General features: G+C 40.9%; 1 protein-coding gene and 8 non-coding genes across 9 annotated transcripts in view; all 9 read left to right on the top strand.

Moving 5' to 3' along the window:
• The window catches only part of LOC145984974 (von Willebrand factor A domain-containing protein 8-like), a 443,428-nt gene that overhangs the window by 161,487 nt on the left and 262,342 nt on the right, over positions 1-19,599 (top strand). The window lies entirely within an intron of this gene.
• LOC145986033 (U1 spliceosomal RNA) lies at positions 193-354 on the top strand. The gene has a single exon (XR_014441480.1). It is a non-coding gene; the product is annotated as a U1 spliceosomal RNA (small nuclear RNA).
• LOC145986118 (U1 spliceosomal RNA) lies at positions 2,834-2,995 on the top strand. Its single transcript, XR_014441551.1, has one exon. It is a non-coding gene; the product is annotated as a U1 spliceosomal RNA (small nuclear RNA).
• Positions 5,478-5,639, top strand: LOC145986056 (U1 spliceosomal RNA). The gene has a single exon (XR_014441502.1). It is a non-coding gene; the product is annotated as a U1 spliceosomal RNA (small nuclear RNA).
• On the top strand, positions 8,120-8,281 carry LOC145986154 (U1 spliceosomal RNA). Its single transcript, XR_014441585.1, has one exon. It is a non-coding gene; the product is annotated as a U1 spliceosomal RNA (small nuclear RNA).
• On the top strand, positions 10,762-10,923 carry LOC145986153 (U1 spliceosomal RNA). Its single transcript, XR_014441584.1, has one exon. It is a non-coding gene; the product is annotated as a U1 spliceosomal RNA (small nuclear RNA).
• Positions 13,403-13,564, top strand: LOC145986057 (U1 spliceosomal RNA). The gene has a single exon (XR_014441503.1). It is a non-coding gene; the product is annotated as a U1 spliceosomal RNA (small nuclear RNA).
• LOC145986117 (U1 spliceosomal RNA) lies at positions 16,044-16,205 on the top strand. Its single transcript, XR_014441550.1, has one exon. It is a non-coding gene; the product is annotated as a U1 spliceosomal RNA (small nuclear RNA).
• Positions 18,686-18,847, top strand: LOC145986116 (U1 spliceosomal RNA). Its single transcript, XR_014441549.1, has one exon. It is a non-coding gene; the product is annotated as a U1 spliceosomal RNA (small nuclear RNA).

Below are 19,599 nucleotides of genomic sequence, written 5' to 3'. Positions count from 1 at the left end.
AAAATTGGTTCAAAGTTTACTTGTGAAGATAACTTGAACACATTTAGTTGTATATATATTGTCTGTGTAAAGTAATTATAGTAATTATAAGTTATAATTGACAAGTTGCGAAACACTTTCCGATATGCGTAAACACTCGATGAGAGTTAGTTGAGAAGATAGAGTAGGGTGTGAGAGGTTTCCGGTCGAGGCATACTTACCTGGCGTAGGGGTTACCGTGATCAGCAAGGCGGTTCCCCCGGGGTGAGGCTCTTCCATTGCACTTCGGTTGGGCTGACCCCCGCGAATATCCCAAACGTGGATATCTCGGGCGTGTGATTTTTGTTAGTTGGGACTGCGTTCGCGCCGTCCCTGAAAAATAAATGTAGAACAAAAAATGTATGTTTTGGTAATGTTAAGTTCGGTCGTTTTTTTGGGAGTATTGTTTCGTGATAAACTTGTTGAAAGCTGCGATCCGTTCAGAAGTTTCGTTCGCCAAGAAATTGGCTGACCCAATCGGAAAGGACAGACCAGATGGACGATCTGTTTTCTTTCTGCCTGCCTACAAGACCCAATGAGATCAGAGAAGAAAGTTTGGGAAAATTCAATAAATAATCTTTCAAGGGATTTGACGTTGTCACCCGTCCTCATTTATAACCTAACGAACCGCACCTCGCTCTCTGTTTCGAACATGGAAATCGGGACTCCCTTTGCTTCCAGAGCCTTAACGCGTGCACTGCATGGCGTAGAATGTAGTAAGCGGTAACATAACATCCAACCTTCATAATGTTGGTAGTCGTCCTGCATATTAGCAGAGATCTTAAAGATGTTTTCGTTGCGTCGAAATTACCATTACAATAACGAATTCGCGTGAATAAACAGTTGTCTGATTTTTAAGAATTTTTTAAGACTACATTTAACCAGAGAGCATATTTATAATGAAAGGTATTCCCTCATGGAAACTCAACCACGTCGTACCAGTACCTGGTGCTTGAAACAATGCATCCTTTGGTAGAAAAATAAACCAATAAAATGAACTAGTTTTTCTTGCTTGTTGAATACATAATACTTAGGTTTCCAAATTCAAATTGTCCACTTTATGTATTAATATTGGCTTCTACTTCACCGCCCGTTGAAGGCATGACCATTTGAAAAAGTTGTGCTGCAATAGTTACGAATGTATACCTTACATTGGAAGAGATTTGACAAATAGGCTAGCTGAATTATGCTAGAAATAATCGCAAGTGACAGGAGGAGAATGAGTGGTTAACGACAATTCTCTACATGCTACGTAAATATTGTGTTTTTCACTTACGTCCCTTTCCTTTGATATTTACTAATTGCGACGACAAGGATGAATAATGGGTACGTGACGAAAGGACACTCGTAAGGCCCACAACATGCCCAGGTTAGGACTCTAACCGAGGGGGCTTCAAGTGACGGGTAAAATTTTTAGTAAATTCGGATGCACTTTTATGTGAAAATTTCTGCTAAACCGATTCTGCTCGACCGTGTTTTTGAGTTTCTGATGTAAATATTCGAGTTTTATTCACTGATAGTTTAACTTGGACCGGACCTACAGTTTAGAGTGGGATCCAAGCCATTATGTGCCTCGACCGAGTATCGAACCCCTCGATTACAAAACGAGAAACGCTTTAGAGTGCGACTTGTTTGAAGCAAAGGCTCCGGCACCTTTATACATGAATTAGATATGCTATTTAACATAGAAACTTATGTTTTTCTTTTGTTTTAATCTGCGTTTGAAGTGTAAAATTGTGTCTGTGAGAATGTTCAAAGAAACCGTGGGAGAGGTGTAGTTTTTTATGTAATGTGGTGAAAATGAGACAGTGCATAGGAGAATTTTGCCATCCCTGCGTCCCCCCTCCCTCCGAACACTGTTTATAGCGAAGGTTTTTGATTTGACAATTTTGCATGTAATAGACACAAGGAGAAATATTATTTCGTTGTCGATAAGTTTTTCAAATTTTAAGTCGAATTTGTTGTCCGGTAGGCTAATCGGGACTGGACGTTCAGTTTAGAGTGGAACCGAAGCAGAGTGGAATGTTGCTCCACTGGAAGTGAATGCAGTACAGCGGTAGCAGTAGGCCATCAGGAACACCCGATACGAAATGAAACCGACAAGTGCAATTTGGGATGTGATTGAGGAGGAGACAGGTAATGCAACTGAAGACAAGAAGGCATCTTCCAACGAGTATAGATATTCTTCTTCACTCACGAGACAAGACGTGAACGCGTCAGGTCTTCTCGGTACGGTACATCCCTCTCGCATTTCCTCCCTTAACGTTTCTGATAAACGACAAATTGTGTTCCAGCCATCATTTGGAATTTCTTGCGTGAAGAAAACCCAAAGCATTCCCGTCGATATCAGTCCACTTTCTTTCCTTTTTTGACAAGAAAATGTCCATTCTTCAAGAGCACACGAGTGGAACCCGTCCTATTTCCGAGCGTGAATCGGAGAAGGTTATTTTCAGATATGCAATAATTGAACTGTATAACCCGTGAACCTGAAGGGGACAGAAAACGAGAAGGCCAGCCAGCAACATTCGTATGTGAAAGTTGAACGTAGTGTGGATAATGTTGGAGTAAGTAAACGTTTCTCAATAGATGGCAGCACAAGGAGTAGCTTCTTTTCCTCCCTTAAAAAGTTGGTTCAAAGTTTACTTGTGAAGATAACTTGAACACATTTAGTTGTATATATATTGTCTGTGTAAAGTAATTATAGTAATTATAAGTTATAATTGACAAGTTGCGAAACACTCTCCGATATGCGTAAACACTCGATGAGAGTTAGTTGAGAAGATAGAGTAGGGTGTGAGAGGTTTCCGGTCGAGGCATACTTACCTGGCGTAGGGGTTACCGTGATCAGCAAGGCGGTTCCCCCGGGGTGAGGCTCTTCCATTGCACTTCGGTTGGGCTGACCCCCGCGAATATCCCAAACGTGGATATCTCGGGCGTGTAATTTTTGTTAGTTGGGACTGCGTTCGCGCCGTCCCTGAAAAATATATGTAGAACAAAAAATGTATGTTTTGGTAATGTTAAGTTCGGTCGTTTTTTTGGGAGTATTGTTTCGTGATAAACTTGTTGAAAGCTGCGATCCGTTCAGAAGTTTCGTTCGCCAAGAAATTGGCTGACCCAATCGGAAAGGACAGACCAGATGGACGATCTGTTTTCTTTCTGCCTGCCTACAAGACCCAATGAGATCAGAGAAGAAAGTTTGGGAAAATTCAATAAATAATCTTTCAAGGGATTTGACGTTGTCACCCGTCCTCATTTATAACCTAACGAACCGCACCTCGCTCTCTGTTTCGAACATGGAAATCGGGACTCCCTTTGCTTCCAGAGCCTTAACGCGTGCACTGCATGGCGTAGAATGTAGTAAGCGGTAACATAACATCCAACCTTCATAATGTTGGTAGTCGTCCTGCATATTAGCAGAGATCTTAAAGATGTTTTCGTTGCGTCGAAATTACCATTACAATAGCGAATTCGCGTGAATAAACAGTTGTCTGATTTTTAAGAATTTTTTTAAGACTACATTTAACCAGAGAGCATATTTATAATGAAAGGTATTCCCTCATGGAAACTCAACCACGTCGTACCAGTACCTGGTGCTTGAAACAATGCATCCTTTGGTAGAAAAATAAACCAATAAAATGAACTAGTTTTTCTTTTGCTTGTTGAATACATAATACTTAGGTTTCCAAATTCAAATTGTCCATTTTATGTATTAATATTGGCTTCTACTTCACCGCCCGTTGAAGGCATGACCATTTGAAAAAGTTGTGCTGCAATAGTTACGAATGTATACCTTACATTGGAAGAGATTTGACAAATAGGCTAGCTGAATTATGCTAGAAATAATCGCAAGTGACAGGAGGAGAATGAGTGGTTAACGACAATTCTCTACATGCTACGTAAATATTGTGTTTTTCATGTACGTCCCTTTCCTTTGATATTTACTAATTGCGACGACAAGGATGAATAATGGGTACGTGACGAAAGGACACTCGTAAGGCCCACAACATGCCCAGGTTAGGACTCTAACCGAGGGGGCTTCAAGTGACGGGCAAAATTTTTAGTAAATTCGGATCCACTTTTATGTGAAAATTTCTGCTAAACCGATTCTGCTCGACCGTGTTTTTGAGTTTCTGATGTAAATATTCGAGTTTTATTCACAGATAGTTTAACTTGGACCGGACCTACAGTTTAGAGTGGGATCCAAGCCATTATGTGCCTCGACCGAGTATCGAACCCCTCGATTACAAAACGAGAAACGCTTTAGAGTGCGACTTGTTTGAAGCAAAGGCTCCGGCACCTTTATACATGAATTAGATATGCTATTTAACATAGAAACTTATGTTTTTCTTTTGTTTTAATCTGCGTTTGAAGTGTAAAATTGTGTGTGTGAGAATGTTCAAAGAAACCGTGGGAGAGGTGTAGTTTTTTATGTAATGTGGTGAAAATGAGACAGTGCATAGGAGAATTTTGCCATCCCTGCGTCCCCCCTCCCTCCGAACACTGTTTATAGCGAAGGTTTTTGATTTGACAATTTTGCATGTAATAGACACAAGGAGAAATATTATTTCGTTGTCGATAAGTTTTTCAAATTTTAAGTCGAATTTGTTGTCCGGTAGGCTAATCGGGACTGGACGTTCAGTTTAGAGTGGAACCGAAGCAGAGTGGAATGTTGCTCCACTGGAAGTGAATGCAGTACAGCGGTAGCAGTAGGCCATCAGGAACACCCGATATGAAATGAAACCGACAAGTGCAATTTGGGATGTGATTGAGGAGGAGACAGGTAATGCAACTGAAGACAAGAAGGCATCTTCCAACGAGTATAGATATTCTTCTTCACTCACGGGACAAGACGTGAACGCGTCAGGTCTTCTCGGTACGGTACATCCCTCTCGCATTTCCTCCCTTAACGTTTCTGATAAACGACAAATTGTGTTCCAGCCATCATTTGGAATTTCTTGCGTGAAGAAAACCCAAAGCATTCCCGTCGATATCAGTCTACTTTCTTTCCTTTTTTGACAAGAAAATGTCCATTCTTCAAGAGCACACGAGTGGAACCTGTCCTATTTCCGAGCGTGAATCGGAGAAGGTTATTTTCAGATATGGAATAATTGAACTGTATACCCCGTGAACCTGAAGGGGACAGAAAACGAGAAGGCCAGCCAGCAACATTCGTATGTGAAAGTTGAACGTAGTGTGGATAATGTTGGAGTAAGTAAACGTTTCTCAATAGATGGCAGCACAAGGAGTAGCTTCTTTTCCTCCCTTAAAAAGTTGGTTCAAAGTTTACTTGTGAAGATAACTTGAACACATTTAGTTGTATATATATTGTCTGTGTAAAGTAATTATAGTAATTATAAGTTATAATTGACAAGTTGCGAAACACTTTCCGATATGCGTAAACACTCGATGAGAGTTAGTTGAGAAGATAGAGTAGGGTGTGAGAGGTTTCCGGTCGAGGCATACTTACCTGGCGTAGGGGTTACCGTGATCAGCAAGGCGGTTCCCCCGGGGTGAGGCTCTTCCATTGCACTTCAGTTGGGCTGACCCCCGCGAATATCCCAAACGTGGATATCTCGGGCGTGTAATTTTTGTTAGTTGGGACTGCGTTCGCGCCGTCCCTGAAAAATAAATGTAGAACAAAAAATGTATGTTTTGGTAATGTTAAGTTCGGTCGTTTTTTTGGGAGTATTGTTTCGTGATAAACTTGTTGAAAGCTGCGATCCGTTCAGAAGTTTCGTTCGCCAAGAAATTGGCTGACCCAATCGGAAAGGACAGACCAGATGGACGATCTGTTTTCTTTCTGCCTGCCTACAAGACCCAATGAGATCAGAGAAGAAAGTTTGGGAAAATTCAATAAATAATCTTTCAAGGGATTTGACGTTGTCACCCGTCCTCATTTGGAACCTAACGAACCGCACCTCGCTCTCTGTTTCGAACATGGAAATCGGGACTCCCTTTGCTTCCAGAGCCTTAACGCGTGCACTGCATGGCGTAGAATGTAGTAAGCGGTAACATAACATCCAACCTTCATAATGTTGGTAGTCGTCCTGCATATTAGCAGAGATCTTAAAGATGTTTTCGTTGCGTCGAAATTACCATTACAATAACGAATTCGCGTGAATAAACAGTTGTCTGATTTTTAAGAATTTTTTTAAGACTACATTTAACCAGAGAGCATATTTATAATGAAAGGTATTCCCTCATGGAAACTCAACCACGTCGTACCAGTATCTGGTGCTTGAAACAATGCATCCTTTGGTAGAAAAATAAACCAATAAAATGAACTTGTTTTTCTTGCTTGTTGAATTCATAATACTTAGGTTTCCAAATTCAAATTGTCCACTTTATGTATTAATATTGGCTTCTACTTCACCGCCCGTTGAAGGCATGACCATTTGAAAAAGTTGTGCTGCAATAGTTACGAATGTATACCTTACATTGGAAGAGATTTGACAAATAGGCTAGCTGAATTATGCTAGAAATAATCGCAAGTGACAGGAGGAGAATGAGTGGTTAACGACAATTCTCTACATGCTACGTAAATATTGTGTGTTTCATTTACGTCCCTTTCCTTTGATATTTACTAATTGCGACGACAAGGATGAATAATGGGTACATGATGAAAGGACACTCGTAAGGCCCACAACATGCCCAGGTTAGGACTCTAACCGAGGGGGCTTCAAGTGACGGGTAAAATTTTTAGTAAATTCCGATACACTTTTATGTGAAAATTTCTGCTAAACCGATTCTGCTCGACGGTGTTTTTGAGTTTCTGATGTAAATATTTGAGTTTTATTCACAGATAGTTTAGCTTGGACCGGACCTACAGTTTAGAGTGGGATCCAAGCCATTATGTGCCTCGACCGAGTATCGAACCCCTCGATTACAAAACTAGAAACGCTTTAGAGTGCGACTTGTTTGAAGCAAAGGCTCCGGCACCTTTATACATGAATTAGATATGCTATTTAACATAGAAACTTATGTTTTTCTTTTGTTTTAATCTGCGTTTGAAGTGTAAAATTGTGTGTGTGAGAATGTTCAAAGAAACCGTGGGAGAGGTGTAGTTTTTTATGTAATGTGGTGAAAATGAGACAGTGCATAGGAGAATTTTGCCATCCCTGCGTCCCCCCTCCCTCCGAACACTGTTTATAGCGAAGGTTTTTGATTTGACAATTTTGCATGTAATAGACACAAGGAGAAATATTATTTCGTTGTCGATAAGTTTTTCAAAGTTTAAGTCTAATTTGTTGTCCGGTAGGCTAATCGGGACTGTACGTTCAGTTTAGAGTGGAACCGAAGCAGAGTGGAATGTTGCTCCACTGGAAGTGAATGCAGTACAGCGGTAGCAGTAGGCCATCAGGAACACCCGATATGAAATGAAACCGACAAGTGCAATTTGGGATGTGATTGAGGAGGAGACAGGTAATGCAACTGAAGACAAGAAGGCATCTTCCAACGAGTATAGATATTCTTCTTCACTCACGGGACAAGACGTGAACGCGTCAGGTCTTCTCGGTACCGTACATCCCTCTCGCATTTCCTCCCTTAACGTTTCTGATAAACGACAAATTGTGTTCCAGCCATCATTTGGAATTTCTTGCGTGAAGAAAACCCAAAGCATTCCCGTCGATATCAGTCCACTTTCTTTCCTTTTTTGACAAGAAAATGTCCATTCTTCAAGAGCACACGAGTGGAACCCATCCTATTTCCGAGCGTGAATCGGAGAAGGTTATTTTCAGATATGCAATAATTGAACTGTATACCCCGTGAACCTGAAGGGGACAGAAAACGAGAAGGCCAGCCAGCAACATTCGTATGTGAAAGTTGAACGTAGTGTGGATAATGTTGGAGTAAGTAAACGTTTCTCAATAGATGGCAGCACAAGGAGTAGCTTCTTTTCCTCCCTTAAAAAGTTGGTTCAAAGTTTACTTGTGAAGATAACTTGAACACATTTAGTTGTATATATATTGTCTGTGTAAAGTAATTATAGTAATTATAAGTTATAATTGACAAGTTGCGAAACACTTTCCGATATGCGTAAACACTCGATGAGAGTTAGTTGAGAAGATAGAGTAGGGTGTGAGAGGTTTCCGGTCGAGGCATACTTACCTGGCGTAGGGGTTACCGTGATCAGCAAGGCGGTTCCCCCGGGGTGAGGCTCTTCCATTGCACTTCGGTTGGGCTGACCCCCGCGAATATCCCAAACGTGGATATCTCGGGCGTGTGATTTTTGTTAGTTGGGACTGCGTTCGCGCCGTCCCTGAAAAATAAATGTAGAACAAAAAATGTATGTTTTGGTAATGTTAAGTTCGGTCGGTTTTTTGGGAGTATTGTTTCGTGATAAACTTGTTGAAAGCTGCGATCCGTTCAGAAGTTTCGTTCGCCAAGAAATTGGCTGACCCAATCGGAAAGGACAGACCAGATGGACGATCTGTTTTCTTTCTGCCTGCCTACAAGACCCAATGAGATCAGAGAAGAAAGTTTGGGAAAATTCAATAAATAATCTTTCAAGGGATTTGACGTTGTCACCCGTCCTCATTTGGAACCTAACGAACCGCACCTCGCTCTCTGTTTCGAACATGGAAATCGGGACTCCCTTTGCTTCCAGAGCCTTAACGCGTGCACTGCATGGCGTAGAATGTAGTAAGCGGTAACATAACATCCAACCTTCATAATGTTGGTAGTCGTCCTGCATATTAGCAGAGATCTTAAAGATGTTTTCGTTGCGTCGAAATTACCATTACAATAACGAATTCGCGTGAATAAACAGTTGTCTGATTTTTAAGAATTTTTTTAAGACTACATTTAACCAGAGAGCATATTTATAATGAAAGGTATTCCCTCATGGAAACTCAACCACGTCGTACCAGTATCTGGTGCTTGAAACAATGCATCCTTTGGTAGAAAAATAAACCAATAAAATGAACTTGTTTTTCTTGCTTGTTGAATTCATAATACTTAGGTTTCCAAATTCAAATTGTCCACTTTATGTATTAATATTGGCTTCTACTTCACCGCCCGTTGAAGGCATGACCATTTGAAAAAGTTGTGCTGCAATAGTTACGAATGTATACCTTACATTGGAAGAGATTTGACAAATAGGCTAGCTGAATTATGCTAGAAATAATCGCAAGTGACAGGAGGAGAATGAGTGGTTAACGACAATTCTCTACATGCTACGTAAATATTGTGTGTTTCATTTACGTCCCTTTCCTTTGATATTTACTAATTGCGACGACAAGGATGAATAATGGGTACATGATGAAAGGACACTCGTAAGGCCCACAACATGCCCAGGTTAGGACTCTAACCGAGGGGGCTTCAAGTGACGGGTAAAATTTTTAGTAAATTCCGATACACTTTTATGTGAAAATTTCTGCTAAACCGATTCTGCTCGACGGTGTTTTTGAGTTTCTGATGTAAATATTTGAGTTTTATTCACAGATAGTTTAGCTTGGACCGGACCTACAGTTTAGAGTGGGATCCAAGCCATTATGTGCCTCGACCGAGTATCGAACCCCTCGATTACAAAACGAGAAACGCTTTAGAGTGCGACTTGTTTGAAGCAAAGGCTCCGGCACCTTTATACATGAATTAGATATGCTATTTAACATAGAAACTTATGTTTTTCTTTTGTTTTAATCTGCGTTTGAAGTGTAAAATTGTGTGTGTGAGAATGTTCAAAGAAACCGTGGGAGAGGTGTAGTTTTTTATGTAATGTGGTGAAAATGAGACAGTGCATAGGAGAATTTTGCCATCCCTGCGTCCCCCCTCCCTCCGAACACTGTTTATAGCGAAGGTTTTTGATTTGACAATTTTGCATGTAATAGACACAAGGAGAAATATTATTTCGTTGTCGATAAGTTTTTCAAAGTTTAAGTCTAATTTGTTGTCCGGTAGGCTAATCGGGACTGTACGTTCAGTTTAGAGTGGAACCGAAGCAGAGTGGAATGTTGCTCCACTGGAAGTGAATGCAGTACAGCGGTAGCAGTAGGCCATCAGGAACACCCGATATGAAATGAAACCGACAAGTGCAATTTGGGATGTGATTGAGGAGGAGACAGGTAATGCAACTGAAGACAAGAAGGCATCTTCCAACGAGTATAGATATTCTTCTTCACTCACGGGACAAGACGTGAACGCGTCAGGTCTTCTCGGTACCGTACATCCCTCTCGCATTTCCTCCCTTAACGTTTCTGATAAACGACAAATTGTGTTCCAGCCATCATTTGGAATTTCTTGCGTGAAGAAAACCCAAAGCATTCCCGTCGATATCAGTCCACTTTCTTTCCTTTTTTGACAAGAAAATGTCCATTCTTCAAGAGCACACGAGTGGAACCCATCCTATTTCCGAGCGTGAATCGGAGAAGGTTATTTTCAGATATGCAATAATTGAACTGTATACCCCGTGAACCTGAAGGGGACAGAAAACGAGAAGGCCAGCCAGCAACATTCGTATGTGAAAGTTGAACTTAGTGTGGATAATGTTGGAGTAAGTAAACGTTTCTCAATAGATGGCAGCACAAGGAGTAGCTTCTTTTCCTCCCTTAAAAAGTTGGTTCAAAGTTTACTTGTGAAGATAACTTGAACACATTTAGTTGTATATATATTGTCTGTGTAAAGTAATTATAGTAATTATAAGTTATAATTGACAAGTTGCGAAACACTTTCCGATATGCGTAAACACTCGATGAGAGTTAGTTGAGAAGATAGAGTAGGGTGTGAGAGGTTTCCGGTCGAGGCATACTTACCTGGCGTAGGGGTTACCGTGATCAGCAAGGCGGTTCCCCCGGGGTGAGGCTCTTCCATTGCACTTCGGTTGGGCTGACCCCCGCGAATATCCCAAACGTGGATATCTCGGGCGTGTGATTTTTGTTAGTTGGGACTGCGTTCGCGCCGTCCCTGAAAAATAAATGTAGAACAAAAAATGTATGTTTTGGTAATGTTAAGTTCGGTCGGTTTTTTGGGAGGATTGTTTCGTGATAAACTTGTTGAAAGCTGCGATCCGTTCAGAAGTTTCGTTCGCCAAGAAATTGGCTGACCCAATCGGAAAGGACAGACCAGATGGACGATCTGTTTTCTTTCTGCCTGCCTACAAGACCCAATGAGATCAGAGAAGAAAGTTTGGGAAAATTCAATAAATAATCTTTCAAGGGATTTGACGTTGTCACCCGTCCTCATTTATAACCTAACAAACCGCACCACACTCTCTGTTTCGAACATGGAAATCGGGACTCCCTTTGCTTCCAGAGCCTTAACACGTGCACTGCATGGCGTAGAATGTAGTAAGCGGTAACATAACATCCAACCTTCATAATGTTGGTAGTCGTCCTGCATATTAGCAGAGATCTTAAAGATGTTTTCGTTGCGTCGAAATTACCATTACAATAACGAATTCGCGTGAATAAACAGTTGTCTGATTTTTAAGAATTTTTTAAGACTACATTTAACCAGAGAGCATATTTATAATGAAAGGTATTCCCTCATGGAAACTCAACCACGTCGTACCAGTACCTGGTGCTTGAAACAATGCATCCTTTGGTAGAAAAATAAACCAATAAAATGAACTAGTTTTTCTTGCTTGTGGAATACATAATACTTAGGTTTCCAAATTCAAATTGTCCATTTTATGTATTAATATTGGCTTCTACTTCACCGCCCGTTGAAGGCATGACCATTTGAAAAAGTTGTGCTGCAGTAGTTACGAATGTATACCTTACATTGGAAGAGATTTGACAAATAGGCTAGCTGAATTATGCTAGAAATAATCGCAAGTGACAGGAGGAGAATGAGTGGTTAACGACAATTCTCTACATGCTACGTAAATATTGTGTTTTTCATTTACGTCCCTTTCCTTTGATATTTACTAATTGCGACGACAAGGATGAATAATGGGTACGTGATGAAAGGACACTCGTAAGGCCCACAACATGCCCAGGTTAGGACTCTAACCGAGGGGGCTTAAAGTGACGGGTAAAATTTTTAGTAAATTCGGATGCACTTTTATGTGAAAATTTCTGCTAAACCGATTCTGCTCGACCGTGTTTTTGAGTTTCTGATGTAAATATTTGAGTTTTATTCACAGATAGTTTAGCTTGGACCGGACCTACAGTTTAGAGTGGGATCCAAGCCATTATGTGCCTCGACCGAGTATCGAACCCCACGATTACAAAACGAGAAACGCTTTAGAGTGCGACTTGTTTGAAGCAAAGGCTCCGGCACTTTTATACATGAATTAGATATGCTATTTAACATAGAAACTCATGTTTTTCTTTTGTTTTAATCTGCGTTTGAAGTGTAAAATTGTGTCTGTGAGAATGTTCAAAGAAACCGTGGGAGAGGTGTAGTTTTTTATGTAATGTGGTGAAAATGAGACAGTGCATAGGAGAATTTTGCCATCCCTGCGTCCCCCCTCCCTCCGAACACTGTTTATAGCGAAGGTTTTTGATTTGACAATTTTGCATGTAATAGACACAAGGAGAAATATTATTTCGTTGTCGATAAGTTTTTCAAATTTTAAGTCGAATTTGTTGTCCGGTAGGCTAATCGGGACTGGACGTTCAGTTTAGAGTGGAACCGAAGCAGAGTGGAATGTTGCTCCACTGGAAGTGAATGCAGTACAGCGGTAGCAGTAGGCCATCAGGAACACCCGATATGAAATGAAACCGACAAGTGCAATTTGGGATGTGATTGAGGAGGAGACAGGTAATGCAACTGAAGACAAGAAGGCATCTTCCAACGAGTATAGATATTCTTCTTCGCTCACGGGACAAGACGTGAACGCGTCAGGTCTTCTCGGTACGGTACATCCCTCTCGCATTTCCTCCCTTAACGTTTCTGATAAACGACAAATTGTGTTCCAGCCATCATTTGGAATTTCTTGCGTGAAGAAAACCCAAAGCATTCCCGTCGATATCAGTCCACTTTCTTTCCTTTTTTGACAAGAAAATGTCCATTCTTCAAGAGCACACGAGTGGAACCCGTCCTATTTCCGAGCGTGAATCGGAGAAGGTTATTTTCAGATATGCAATAATTGAACTGTATACCCCGTGAACCTGAAGGGGACAGAAAACGAGAAGGCCAGCCAGCAACATTCGTATGTGAAAGTTGAACGTAGTGTGGATAATGTTGGAGTAAGTAAACGTTTCTCAATAGATGGCAGCACAAGGAGTAGCTTCTTTTCCTCCCTTAAAAAGTTGGTTCAAAGTTTACTTGTGAAGATAACTTGAACACATTTAGTTGTATATATATTGTCTGTGTAAAGTAATTATAGTAATTATAAGTTATAATTGACAAGTTGCGAAACACTTTCCGATATGCGTAAACACTCGATGAGAGTTAGTTGAGAAGATAGAGTAGGGTGTGAGAGGTTTCCGGTTGAGGCATACTTACCTGGCGTAGGGGTTACCGTGATCAGCAAGGCGGTTCCCGCGGGGTGAGGCTCTTCCATTGCACTTCGGTTGGGCTGACCCCCGCGAATATCCCAAACGTGGATATCTCGGGCGTGTAATTTTTGTTAGTTGGGACTGCGTTCGCGCCGTCCCTGAAAAATAAATGTAGAACAAAAAATGTATGTTTTGGTAATGTTAAGTTCGGTCGGTTTTTTGGGAGTATTGTTTCGTGATAAACTTGTTGAAAGCTGCGATCCGTTCAGAAGTTTCGTTCGCCAAGAAATTGGCTGACCCAATCGGAAAGGACAGACCAGATGGACGATCTGTTTTCTTTCTGCCTGCCTACAAGACCCAATGAGATCAGAGAAGAAAGTTTGGGAAAATTCAATAAATAATCTTTCAAGGGATTTGACGTTGTCACCCGTCCTCATTTATAACCTAACAAACCGCACCACACTCTCTGTTTCGAACATGGAAATCGGGACTCCCTTTGCTTCCAGAGCCTTAACGCGTGCACTGCATGGCGTAGAATGTAGTAAGCGGTAACATAACATCCAACCTTCATAATGTTGGTATTCGTCCTGCATATTAGCAGAGATCTTAAAGATGTTTTCGTTGCGTCGAAATTACCATTACAATAACGAATTCGCGTGAATAAACAGTTGTCTGATTTTTAAGAATTTTTTAAGACTACATTTAACCAGAGAGCATATTTATAATGAAAGGTATTCCCTCATGGAAACTCAACCACGTCGTACCAGTACCTGGTGCTTGAAACAATGCATCCTTTGGTAGAAAACTAAACCAATAAAATGAACTAGTTTTTCTTGCTTGTTGAATACATAATACTTAGGTTTCCAAATTCAAATTGTCCATTTTATGTATTAATATTGGCTTCTACTTCACCGCCCGTTGAAGGCATGACCATTTGAAAAAGTTGTGCTGCAATAGTTACGAATGTATACCTTACATTGGAAGAGATTTGACAAATAGGCTAGCTGAATTATGCTAGAAATAATCGCAAGTGACAGGAGGAGAATGAGTGGTTAACGACAATTCTCTACATGCTACGTAAATATTGTGTTTTTCATTTACGTCCCTTTCCTTTGATATTTACTAATTGCGACGACAAGGATGAATAATGGGTACGTGATGAAAGGACACTCGTAAGGCCCACAACATGCCCAGGTTAGGACTCTAACCGAGGGGGCTTCAAGTGACGGGTAAAATTTTTAGTAAATTCGGATGCACTTTTATGTGAAAATTTCTGCTAAACCGATTCTGCTCGACCGTGTTTTTGAGTTTCTGATGTAAATATTCGAGTTTTATTCACAGATAGTTTAACTTGGACCGGACCTACAGTTTAGAGTGGGATCCAAGCCATTATGTGCCTCGACCGAGTATCGAACCCCTCGATTACAAAACGAGAAACGCTTTAGAGTGCGACTTGTTTGAAGCAAAGGCTCCGGTACCTTTATACATGAATTAGATATGCTATTTAACATAGAAACTTATGTTTTTCTTTTGTTTTAATCTGCGTTTGAAGTGTAAAATTGTGTCTGTGAGAATGTTCAAAGAAACCGTGGGAGAGGTGTAGTTTTTTATGTAATGTGGTGAAAATGAGACAGTGCATAGGAGAATTTTGCCATCCCTGCGTCCCCCCTCCCTCCGAACACTGTTTATAGCGAAGGTTTTTGATTTGACAATTTTGCATGTAATAGACACAAGGAGAAATATTATTTCGTTGTCGATAAGTTTTTCAAATTTTAAGTCGAATTTGTTGTCCGGTAGGCTAATCGGGACTGGACGTTCAGTTTAGAGTGGAACCGAAGCAGAGTGGAATGTTGCTCCACTGGAAGTGAATGCAGTACAGCGGTAGCAGTAGGCCATCAGGAACACCCGATATGAAATGAAACCGACAAGTGCAATTTGGGATGTGATTGAGGAGGAGACAGGTAATGCAACTGAAGACAAGAAGGCATCTTCCAACGAGTATAGATATTCTTCTTCACTCACGGGACAAGACGTGAACGCGTCAGGTCTTCTCGGTACGGTACATCCCTCTCGCATTTCCTCCCTTAACGTTTCTGATAAACGACAAATTGTGTTCCAGCCATCATTTGGAATTTCTTGCGTGAAGAAAACCCAAAGCATTCCCGTCGATATCAGTCCACTTTCTTTCCTTTTTTGACAAGAAAATGTCCATTCTTCAAGAGCACACGAGTGGAACCCGTCCTATTTCCGAGCGTGAATCGGAGAAGGTTATTTTCAGATATGCAATAATTGAACTGTATACCCCGTGAACCTGAAGGGGACAGAAAACGAGAAGGCCAGCCAGCAACATTCGTATGTGAAAGTTGAACGTAGTGTGGATAATGTTGGAGTAAGTAAACGTTTCTCAATAGATGGCAGCACAAGGAGTAGCTTCTTTTCCTCCCTTAAAAAGTTGGTTCAAAGTTTACTTGTGAAGATAACTTGAACACATTTAGTTGTATATATATTGTCTGTGTAAAGTAATTATAGTAATTATAAGTTATAATTGACAAGTTGCGAAACACTTTCCGATATGCGTAAACACTCGATGAGAGTTAGTTGAGAAGATAGAGTAGGGTGTGAGAGGTTTCCGGTCGAGGCATACTTACCTGGCGTAGGGGTTACCGTGATCAGCAAGGCGGTTCCCCCGGGGTGAGGCTCTTCCATTGCACTTCGGTTGGGCTGACCCCCGCGAATATCCCAAACGTGGATATCTCGGGCGTGTAATTTTTGTTAGTTGGGACTGCGTTCGCGCCGTCCCTGAAAAATAAATGTAGAACAAAAAATGTATGTTTTGGTAATGTTAAGTTCGGTCGGTTTTTTGGGAGGATTGTTTCGTGATAAACTTGTTGAAAGCTGCGATCCGTTCAGAAGTTTCGTTCGCCAAGAAATTGGCTGACCCAATCGGAAAGGACAGACCAGATGGACGATCTGTTTTCTTTCTGCCTGCCTACAAGACCCAATGAGATCAGAGAAGAAAGTTTGGGAAAATTCAATAAATAATCTTTCAAGGGATTTGACGTTGTCACCCGTCCTCATTTGGAACCTAACGAACCGCACCTCGCTCTCTGTTTCGAACATGGAAATCGGGACTCCCTTTGCTTCCAGAGCCTTAACGCGTGCACTGCATGGCGTAGAATGTAGTAAGCGGTAACATAACATCCAACCTTCATAATGTTGGTAGTCGTCCTGCATATTAGCAGAGATCTTAAAGATGTTTTCGTTGCGTCGAAATTACCATTACAATAACGAATTCGCGTGAATAAACAGTTGTCTGATTTTTAAGAATTTTTTTAAGACTACATTTAACCAGAGATCATATTTATAATGAAAGGTATTCCCTCATGGAAACTCAACCACGTCGTACCAGTACCTGGTGCTTGAAACAATGCATCCTTTGGTAGAAAACTAAACCAATAAAATGAACTAGTTTTTCTTGCTTGTTGAATACATAATACTTAGGTTTCCAAATTCAAATTGTCCATTTTATGTATTAATATTGGCTTCTACTTCACCGCCCGTTGAAGGCATGACCATTTGAAAAAGTTGTGCTGCAATAGTTACGAATGTATACCTTACATTGGAAGAGATTTGACAAATAGGCTAGCTGAATTATGCTAGAAATAATCGCAAGTGACAGGAGGAGAATGAGTGGTTAACGACAATTCTCTACATGCTACGCAAATATTGTGTTTTTCATTTACGTCCCTTTCCTTTGATATTTACTAATTGCGACGACAAGGATGAATAATGGGTACGTGACGAAAGGACACTCGTAAGGCCCACAACATGCCCAGGTTAGGACTCTAACCGAGGGGGCTTCAAGTGACGGGTAAAATTTTTAGTAAATTCGGATACACTTTTATGTGAAAATTTCTGCTAAACCGATTCTGCTCGACCGTGTTTTTGAGTTTCTGATGTAAATATTCGAGTTTTATTCACAGATAGTTTAACTTGGACCGGACCTACAGTTTAGAGTGGGATCCAAGCCATTATGTGCCTCGACCGAGTATCGAACCCCTCGATTACAAAACGAGAAACGCTTTAGAGTGCGACTTGTTTAAAGCAAAGGCTCCGGCACCTTTATACATGAATTAGATATGCTATTTAACATAGAAACTTATGTTTTTCTTTTGTTTTAATCTGCGTTTGAAGTGTAAAATTGTGTCTGTGAGAATGTTCAAAGAAACCGTGGGAGAGGTGTAGTTTTTTATGTAATGTGGTGAAAATGAGACAGTGCATAGGAGAATTTTGCCATCCCTGCGTCCCCCCTCCCTCCGAACACTGTTTATAGCGAAGGTTTTTGATTTGACAATTTTGCATGTAATAGACACAAGGAGAAATATTATTTCGTTGTCGATAAGTTTTTCAAAGTTTAAGTCTAATTTGTTGTCCGGTAGGCTAATCGGGACTGTACGTTCAGTTTAGAGTGGAACCGAAGCAGAGTGGAATGTTGCTCCACTGGAAGTGAATGCAGTACAGCGGTAGCAGTAGGCCATCAGGAACACCCGATATGAAATGAAACCGACAAGTGCAATTTGGGATGTGATTGAGGAGGAGACAGGTAATGCAACTGAAGACAAGAAGGCATCTTCCAACGAGTATAGATATTCTTCTTCGCTCACGGGACAAGACGTGAACGCGTCAGGTCTTCTCGGTACGGTACATCCCTCTCGCATTTCCTCCCTTAACGTTTCTGATAAACGACAAATTGTGTTCCAGCCATCATTTGGAATTTCTTGCGTGAAGAAAACCCAAAGCATTCCCGTCGATATCAGTCCACTTTCTTTCCTTTTTTGACAAGAAAATGTCCATTCTTCAAGAGCACACGAGTGGAACCCGTCCTATTTCCGAGCGTGAATCGGAGAAGGTTATTTTCAGATATGCAATAATTGAACTGTATACCCCGTGAACCTGAAGGGGACAGAAAACGAGAAGGCCAGCCAGCAACATTCGTATGTGAAAGTTGAACGTAGTGTGGATAATGTTGGAGTAAGTAAACGTTTCTCAATAGATGGCAGCACAAGGAGTAGCTTCTTTTCCTCCCTTAAAAAGTTGGTTCAAAGTTTACTTTTGAAGATAACTTGAACACATTTAGTTGTATATATATTGTCTGTGTAAAGTAATTATAGTAATTATAAGTTATAATTGACAAGTTGCGAAACACTTTCCGATATGCGTAAACACTCGATGAGAGTTAGTTGAGAAGATAGAGTAGGGTGTGAGAGGTTTCCGGTCGAGGCATACTTACCTGGCGTAGGGGTTACCGTGATCAGCAAGGCGGTTCCCCCGGGGTGAGGCTCTTCCATTGCACTTCGGTTGGGCTGACCCCCGCGAATATCCCAAACGTGGATATCTCGGGCGTGTAATTTTTGTTAGTTGGGACTGCGTTCGCGCCGTCCCTGAAAAATAAATGTAGAACAAAAAATGTATGTTTTGGTAATGTTAAGTTCGGTCGGTTTTTTGGGAGTATTGTTTCGTGATAAACTTGTTGAAAGCTGCGATCCGTTCAGAAGTTTCGTTCGCCAAGAAATTGGCTGACCCAATCGGAAAGGACAGACCAGATGGACGATCTGTTTTCTTTCTGCCTGCCTACAAGACCAAATGAGATCAGAGAAGAAAGTTTGGGAAAATTCAATAAATAATCTTTCAAGGGATTTGACGTTGTCACCCGTCCTCATTTGGAACCTAACGAACCGCACCTCGCTCTCTGTTTCGAACATGGAAATCGGGACTCCCTTTGCTTCCAGAGCCTTAACGCGTGCACTGCATGGCGTAGAATGTAGTAAGCGGTAACATAACATCCAACCTTCATAATGTTGGTAGTCGTCCTGCATATTAGCAGAGATCTTAAAGATGTTTTCGTTGCGTCGAAATTACCATTACAATAACGAATTCGCGTGAATAAACAGTTGTCTGATTTTTAAGAATTTTTTAAGACTACATTTAACCAGAGAGCATATTTATAATGAAAGGTATTCCCTCATGGAAACTCAACCACGTCGTACCAGTATCTGGTGCTTGAAACAATGCATCCTTTGGTAGAAAAATAAACCAATAAAATGAACTTGTTTTTCTTGCTTGTTGAATTCATAATACTTAGGTTTCCAAATTCAAATTGTCCACTTTATTTATTAATATTGGCTTCTACTTCACC

This window comes from Lepisma saccharinum, chromosome 3, assembly GCF_977018435.1.
Source record: "Lepisma saccharinum chromosome 3, izLepSacc3.1, whole genome shotgun sequence".
Classification (NCBI taxonomy): Eukaryota; Metazoa; Arthropoda; class Insecta; order Zygentoma; family Lepismatidae; genus Lepisma; species Lepisma saccharinum.
This window is presented reverse-complemented; position numbering and strand designations above follow the sequence as displayed.